Source organism: Pleurodeles waltl, chromosome 2_2 (assembly GCF_031143425.1).
Source record: "Pleurodeles waltl isolate 20211129_DDA chromosome 2_2, aPleWal1.hap1.20221129, whole genome shotgun sequence".
Lineage (NCBI taxonomy): Eukaryota > Metazoa > Chordata > Amphibia > Caudata > Salamandridae > Pleurodeles > Pleurodeles waltl.
In genome coordinates this window covers 980,447,578-980,455,768 of record NC_090439.1, presented here as the reverse complement: position 1 = coordinate 980,455,768, position 8,191 = coordinate 980,447,578, and the positions used below count along the sequence as shown (strand labels likewise).

At 40.0% G+C, this 8,191-nt stretch overlaps 1 long non-coding RNA gene across 1 annotated transcript in view; it reads right to left on the bottom strand.

The window, feature by feature from the left end:
* Nucleotides 1-5,242: 5,242 nt before the first annotated feature.
* The window catches only part of LOC138274432 (uncharacterized), a 108,249-nt gene continuing 105,300 nt past the window's right edge, over nucleotides 5,243-8,191 (bottom strand). The window contains exon 3 of the long non-coding RNA XR_011200381.1: nucleotides 5,243-5,587. This is a non-coding gene — a long non-coding RNA (uncharacterized lncRNA). The remainder of the gene's footprint in view (nucleotides 5,588-8,191) is intronic.

Sequence of the window (8,191 nt, the reverse complement as noted above, 5' to 3'; positions counted from 1 at the left end):
AAAAGGAAACAAGGGGATGGTGCAGGAATGAATGGATGGAAATGTACAGTTTTCACTCAACCAGAGTCACTTCAATACTGGCAGAAGAAGTGGAACTGTGGTCAGATCCAAACAGCCTAGTAATTTAACATCTACCATGTCCTGCAGTCAGTATACCTCTGTGTTTTAAGTACGGGTGGGAGCAATTCACTAAATTTGAATCTGCGAAATTCAGCAGAGGTACATAAAACTCCTCAAGATTTCCTGGAGGCGGAAATAGACATGTGGCATTGCTTGTGCTGTGATTTAGTGGCGGGAGTACAAATGGCACCACATGGCACACCAGTGGGCACAGCCACTCCAGCTGATTTTGCTGCCATTGGAGTAGATTTTCTATTCGCGTGTCAGCCTTCTGACCACAAATGGTCAGGACCGCCTGCGACTGCCCGCCTTGGAAACATCTCGGCAGATGCCCTCCTAGCGAATGTCAATGGAATTTGCCTGGAACTCTGGCCCATATATACTTTTTTAGCGCCACATTTGCATCATTTTGTGACGCAAAAGCGGCGCAAACTTACAAAATACAATTGTATTTTGTAAGTCTGCAGCGCTAAAAAAATATAAATATGGGCCTTTATTTTGTAAGTTTGCACCGTTTTTGCGTCAAAAAGTGACGCAAACGAGGCGCAAAAAAAAGTATAAATATGGGCCTCTGTGTTACAAGCGTAAAACGGACTTGAGAACATTCTGCATATTCCGCCATCGGAAAGAATATTATCTCCCACCCCTAGTTTTTAGTGCCTCTCGGATAATCCTTAGTGACAGTCGGACACGTCTTTCCCCTGAAAGTATGGAAAGAAAACCATTGAAAATGGCTGAAAATAAACAGGCATTTGCTATCGATTAATTATGCGACACCAGAAGAGGCAGAAGTGTGTGTGGAATTTGGGTTATGACTGCCGCACCTGCAGGTGCAGTCAGGAAGGAGGAGGAAAGGGACATCTCCATTACCTTTTACAAGGCCAGCACTACGAAATGTTAAGAATGACAATTAAATGCAACTGTGCACTCCAATCAAATTAGAAGCATGCAGTTTGCCAAACATCATTGGGACCCCCTGAAAACAAACTGCGCAGCAATATTTGATATTTTTCATGGCAGTAGGCTATACTTTTGGGCAGAAGGTTCATTTCTGAAATCTAAATTAACAACAAACCTTGTCACGAAGGCTGGTGGGGGCTAAGAAGAAAGTAGTGGAAACAAATCAACTGAGTGTGCCGTATTCAGCTGTTGCCACTTACAGAAGCTTCATTTCTTTGCCAACACAAAGAAAACTTCTGTAACATTAGAAAGAACACGCTGATGACATGCCCTACTTGTCTTGTTAACGATTAGGCAGAAGATTATGTAAACAGTTTGAAAGAGAAACGCTTGATTTTACATGACATATATATTTAACTGTATATTAATGTGTAATCTCATGTACAATTGTTAAAAGACGTATTTTTTAATTAATTTAGGAATTGCAAAGCTTCAGCCTAGTAGATACTCTGCTGAAGAGAGTTTGAAAAAACTGGCTATTTTCCAGCAGAACCTAGTGTTAAGTAGCGCATCCACAAGCAACATGGGGTGGTATAAAAACATAATCAGCCAGCTAATTAGCTGCTTGAGGGTGGTATTTAAAAGGAATACCATTAAGGAAAGCAGGATCCAGAGAAAATCAAGAAAAGGGCAGGTTTGGTTTAATGAGGAAATTAAAGACACAGAAAAGAAAAGGAGAAATACATCTTAGAAAAAGGTACAACATTGAGAGCTACTATGATCAGAATAAAGAAAATGAAAATGTATAAGATGCTTATTACAAAACAGAAAATAATATATAAAGAGAAATGTTGGGGGAACCTGCTGGCAGCGATGGAAACAAGGATTATAAAGAAATTTTGGAGGTGAATACGGGAAGTCTCTGATAGGGTACAGGGGACTAAGTATGGTGGAAGAAGACGCTTTTGAAGAACACTTGGAAGAAATATATGGGAAAAGGGTAGAAGTGGTAAGGAAGAAAATAATCCCCTGGCCTGGTATAGAAGAGCAGATTAGGTCCCACTTCCCAATATGCATCATAGCAGGCTTGACATTGACCAGGGCAGCTGGTCCTGATAATCTTCCCTCCGAGTTAATAAAGACTTGACTAGATTGGGGGGATGAATTCTTTGTTTTAGTGTTTATTAGCATTCTAGATACTGGACAGATCCCAGAAAGTTGGATGTGTTTAGGAAGTATTGTAGACATAAAAAACTATTGGTAAATATGGAAAAACTAAAGTGTTGAGCTTTGGCAGAATAAATTCGAATTTCAACTGGTCGTTAGGCGCCTCAAAGTTGGACAGAGTGAAGGAATACAAATATCTAGGAATATGGTTTGAGAAGTCCCTGAAATGGAATACTCATCTGGAGGCGTTGAGAGTAAGGGCCCTTGCATCAATTGGTGGTTTGAAAAAATTTAATAAGAATTATGGGGAAATGTCAAATAGGCCTGTCCTGAAAGCTTATGCGGCTATGATACCACCCCAGTTTCAGTATGGACAGAATTGCATAGATAAGTGGAAAGAAGGAGTGGGATGTGGAGGAGGGAAAATGTTCAAGACGTTTATTGTCCCCACCTAGGTCTTCCATGACATATGCCATACGAATGGAGATGGGATTGGTGTCATAAAATGACCAGCCAGAATGAGGGTGATCAGATTTTGGCAGCAGCTGAACACAGGGAAGGAGAACAAGGTATCCCAAAGGTGCAAGAATGTAATTCATAAAAGTGAACTGCTGTAGGTTAATGGGGTAAGAAAATGTTTAGAGAAAGTTACTTGGTACGTAGAAGTTAAGTGGCACCCACAGTATCTGCGTAGAGAGGTTGCTAAGAGTGAACTCAGGATAATGAGTAAAGAATTGTTGCGAAATTATGATCAACAGTATCTTGAGGGGAAGATATCCGTTCATGTTATGTACACCTCATGGCAGAATTGAGCTGGTTTCCGTATGTAGACATTTTACCAAACCTCCACCTTAGAAATTAATTGTTATTGTCAAGGATTGGAATTAACCCTTGTTATTCTAATGAGAAAATGCAAATAATGATGAAAGATACAGGGGGGAACTGTATATGTGGTTTAAATACTAAATGCAATATTTTGCACATTTTATTAGATTGTTTAAAGGTTTTAACTTTACTGAAAATGATTTTAGATCCAGTTTTTTTAGAGTATGGTATGAAACATCAAGTGCAAGCAGCCAAGTTATTACTTGACATGCTTTATTTGGACATTGCTTGTGCTATTAGAAGATGTATGATTGTGGTAAATAATGTTTTTATGTGCATATAGGATAGCATGTTTTATGATGCATGATTTATTTGCAGATTTTTTATCAAAAATATGTCTTTTTCTATTTTAACGAATGGTTTAATGTATATTTATGTTAATACATGTATAAGTTTAAGGACAAAAAGTCTAAATAAACATTTCTTTGACTGACTGACTGAGATACCCTGCTGCATGTAATACTATGAAATTCAAAACAAAAACTCTAAAGCATGTTACGTGTAAGAAAAAAGTCTATCACGGTAGTCCACATAAAACTGATGTTTTTTTTAATGATGTGTCATGTTTATCAGTTTGAGTCTTACAGGCTGACGTTTTGATTATCAGAAGGTTTTTTTCCACTAGCTTGGTTCCCTTTTCTGACGTTTAAGCCTTTGGAAATCTCTGCAATTTCAAGTGTGCATAGTTTATGTGTCTCGGTGGGTTACTCTGGTGGTTTCTTGGTTCTTGGAATATACTATTCATACACATTTTAAGTGTCATATAGCTTATATGTGTCAGTCACGAAAACATATTTTAAGCTAATATGACAACTGAATGAAATTGCATTCACTTGAGCAGGGTGTATCATTAGGAAAGATGCCTTGTGCGAGTAGGCTACACTACCACATTTCACTTTGTTCCTAATCTGAAGCAAAGGTGAGGATTCAATTGGCAAGTAGGTATAACCATAATTATGTGTTGCTCATTTAAATCACTTGTGTAAATAACTAATGATACTAAGATAAACAAATTGTACATCAAAGCTATTCAATGAATACAGTTGATTGGCTGTATAGGTAGCAAGCATAATGATATGATCTCATCACAAACTCCTACCCAATTACCCCTTCCCAGGTAGTCAACTTCTTTCCCAACCCCCTTACACTGTTTGAGAGATTTATTGTGCTGCAGTTTCCATTTCCCTTGTCAGTCTATCTTACGTTTGGAAGGGGGGGGGGGTTATGGTACATACAAAAGTCACATCCAAATTTCGCATAGACTGTGCCAGACAAGAACATCTTACTTTCGGATATTTTGGGAGATAAACAGTGCAGTGATAGTTTGTTTTCTATCCCTTCATGTTGTGTTATAAACTAACCTGTCTCAAAATACAATGCTAAGATTGAGCTGGAAATCTGTTGACATTACACAGACTGCCACGAGTGGCAAACAGTTCACAAAACAGTCAGATTCTGCTTAGGGCATCCTTTCAATATTCTGAAGAAATCTATATGGTTGCTTACTAGGATGCCTCCAAATGGAAAGTATTAATATACCGATCTAAATACTAGAACACTTTATGCAATAAGAGCAGAGAGATTTTGCAGTGAGGAACATGGGGATACAAAGCAATAATTAGGTGATGCAATCACAATGCCATTCACTAATCAGATTTCAAGAATATATTATTTTTGGCCTGGCCATGTGTGAGTGCGTTTTATTTGAGAAAAAAAACCCGAAGCTGCTGATGCGCCCGATCATTTTACCACAATCACCTAAAGAAAGTGGTTTGAGATTGAACGCTTATTATGGTTGGTGTGATTGTCACTTTTAATTGTCTCGGTCATTTTCTCATCTCATTAAACTAGATGTGAAATTTTAGCAACTTAACAGTCAGTGTTGCATATTCAGATCACGGTGGGATCACTTTAATAATAAAAATTCCAAATACTTTTCTAGGTAACGAAAATGTTTCTATACTTTCACCTTAGCCCCTACCTCAAAGCACAAATGCTCTAAAAGAATCCCTGTAGCTAACTTCGCCTCCCCCCAAAGGTCGAGCAAACCACACCCCAGCTACTTCACCTTATTCCCTTCCTAGCCTCAATACACCCTCTTACAATTCCTAGAGATAGAGAGCGAAAACACAGTTTAAGAATTTACTTGGCATTAGCATGGTGGAAGGCATTTTATTTTGATTTTGCAGCTTGTTAGCTAGTCCTTGTTATTTGCTGGTAGAGCGGCCCACACGATCTTGGCGTCATTAGAGAATGCAGGTTTTGTGCCAGTAGCGTTGATAGGGTCTTATTTCGGTGCATGGGCATCCTCTTTCAATACTTGTGGCTGTAACTGGCGAGCATGGCATTGATGTTGGCTGTCCCGAACTAATGTCATTGCCTCCTGCAATTTGGTCCACTTGTGCCTGCCACCTGGCTTGCTGGTGATGCTTGAGAAGACGTGGCCTCCAGTAATGCTGGTTCTCCACCTTCAGCACCCTTAGGCAACTGAGTGGCTCCTCTTCTGACTTGTCATCTGAAAAAAGTAAGTATGCTAGAATACTCCAACTAAGCACTAGTCAGTAAACATTGTTGTTAGAACTTGATTAGAGTAGACGTGGCTGAAGAGATCACTTTCCCAAAACAGTTTAACTAATCTCTTTGCCTAATCAGGCCTGTTCAACTGTCATTATGTCATATATGAGGTCTTTCTTTCCAGATTCAAGACAATCAGACAATATAATTTAATATTTACATAAGAGATATGTATAAAATATGACAATGTTAATTGCAGTGGTTATCCCTTATGTTTTTGTAATCACTTTATCGCAACATGTTCTTGGTGTCAATTGGTACTTGTGCTCTCTCCAGCTTTCACAAAACAAACCACATATACGTACTATTTTTCCACTACACAGTGTAATTCTTCTGTTCCTGCTAGAGGCATCTTCAACAAATAGAGGGGGCTTCTGGATTGCCCCTTCCTCAGGTATGGATAGCTTTCCTGTCTATTTCAAATCAATGCCCCTGATCTGATGGCTTTCCTCTCTAATCCTATTTTTGTCTTGCCAATAGAGCATTTAGGTTTCCAACCGCTTTTTGACTGGTGTTTGATTGGTTGAGTGCATTCTTTCACTGCTCTGGACTAAAAAGTATGAAGCATTTTAACAGTTATAAATGCCCCAATTTGGCATTGGTGATCGTTAAAATGCTTTTTCTTACGACTAATCCCATTTTAGGAGTCAAAAAAGTTTTTCCAACTACTAAAATGGGATACCAAACGGATACCATTTTGGTATCGGAAAGAGGCATGCTGTAATTATCTCTTGCAAATACCATGCTGGTATCTTATTTTTTTACAACCTGAAATCCAGTTGCAAAACGTTTTATATTATAAAACGTTGATATTTTACCAAAACCTCAAAGGTGGTGGTTACACATTTGCCAAAGGGAAAGGCAGTGCTACAGTGGACCTCTGCCAACTCTTAAACAATCAAAAATGTTACATTTTTCGTATGAAATGCAATCTCGGTTTTTTGTTTTAGGAAAAAGAGCTGTATTGTTATTTAAAAAAGAAAAGGTTTACTGTCCTTAAAAGTATTCACAGAGATGGTTGTCTGCTGACCCCAGCATGCCATCATCTATGTGATGGCCTCCAATCATAGTGAGTCTCTATATGCAACCTTCCTCATTGATATTCTTGAAGTTGGTCTGATTCCAACCCACAACATTTTGGAATATAAAAAAATGATCAATAAGTATAATTGCAACCAGTAAAAGCTACATCTGGCCCTATTTTCTAGTTGCATTTTTCTGTGTTATTTGAATTTTAGCTCTTGATGGGACTGCATATCTTTCCCTATCCTCTCTCTCACTCTCTCTCTCGGTCTCTTTACCTTCACTAAACCACCATATCTGTTTCTTCCTCTACCTCTAACAACTAGTACTCATGTGCCTCCTTCACCACCTCTCTCTCCCAGCCCTCCGACTACTACCCCCTGCTACCACGTTTGGCTTAACAAATGCTTGTAGAATTGTGCTGACAAAAGTAATGCAAATAATAACAGGTGGTGATCTTGAATTGTTATTTTTTTATACTTCAATTTGGACACCATGTTACATTGATGCTGTATGATATGCGTCTTGAAAGTATAGATACTAAGGCCCTCATTATGACATTGGCAGTAAATCCCGCTTACCACCGTGCTGACGGCTGCCAACTTACCGCCACACTGGCGAATATCCGTCCACCATATTATGACACACACACCAATCCGACAGAATACAGCCACATACACAAATCCGCCAGACCAAAGGTCAGTGATAAACTTGTGGTCCCAAAACCCACATCGTTACGCCAACAGAACAATGCCCATCACATTTTGACCCATGAATCACCACAGCGGATATTCAACAGCGTAAAACTATTGGCGGTACATACCGCTGCGCACAGAATGGACACCCACATACCAAACAACACCACATTGGCCAATTCAAACAGCACACATCCGGCACCAATACACACACCACACCCACTCACCCACACCACTTTAAAACATACCACCCTTTACCAACAACTATTGCCACCAGGAGATTGAGAAGAAGAGCACTACTAGACACACACACCACTCACACCCATACACACTACAACACATTACCCAACATTCTCTCACTAACACCCATGGCACCACAAAGGCACCCCCGTTTTACTGAGGAGGAGTTAAGGGTCATAGTGGAGGAAATCGTCGGGGTCGAGCCACAGCTCTTTGGAGCACAGGGGCAGCAGATATCAATTGCAAGGAAGATGGAGCTATGGCAGAGAATCATGGACAGGGTCAACGCCGTGGGACAGCATCCAAGAACAAGGGACGACATCAGGAAGAGGTGGAACGACCTACAGGGGGAAGGTACGTTCCATAGCTGCAAGACACCAGCTCGCTATACAAAGGACTGGTGGTGGTCTCCACCTCCTCCCCCACAACTCAAGCATGGGAGGAGCAAGTATTGGCATTACTGCATCCTGAGGGACTTGCCGGAGTCGGAGGAGGACTGGACACTGGTAAGTCAACTTTTGATAATTATCACCCCCATACCTGCATGCCATCACACACCCTCACCCTCACTCCCATCACTCTCACAC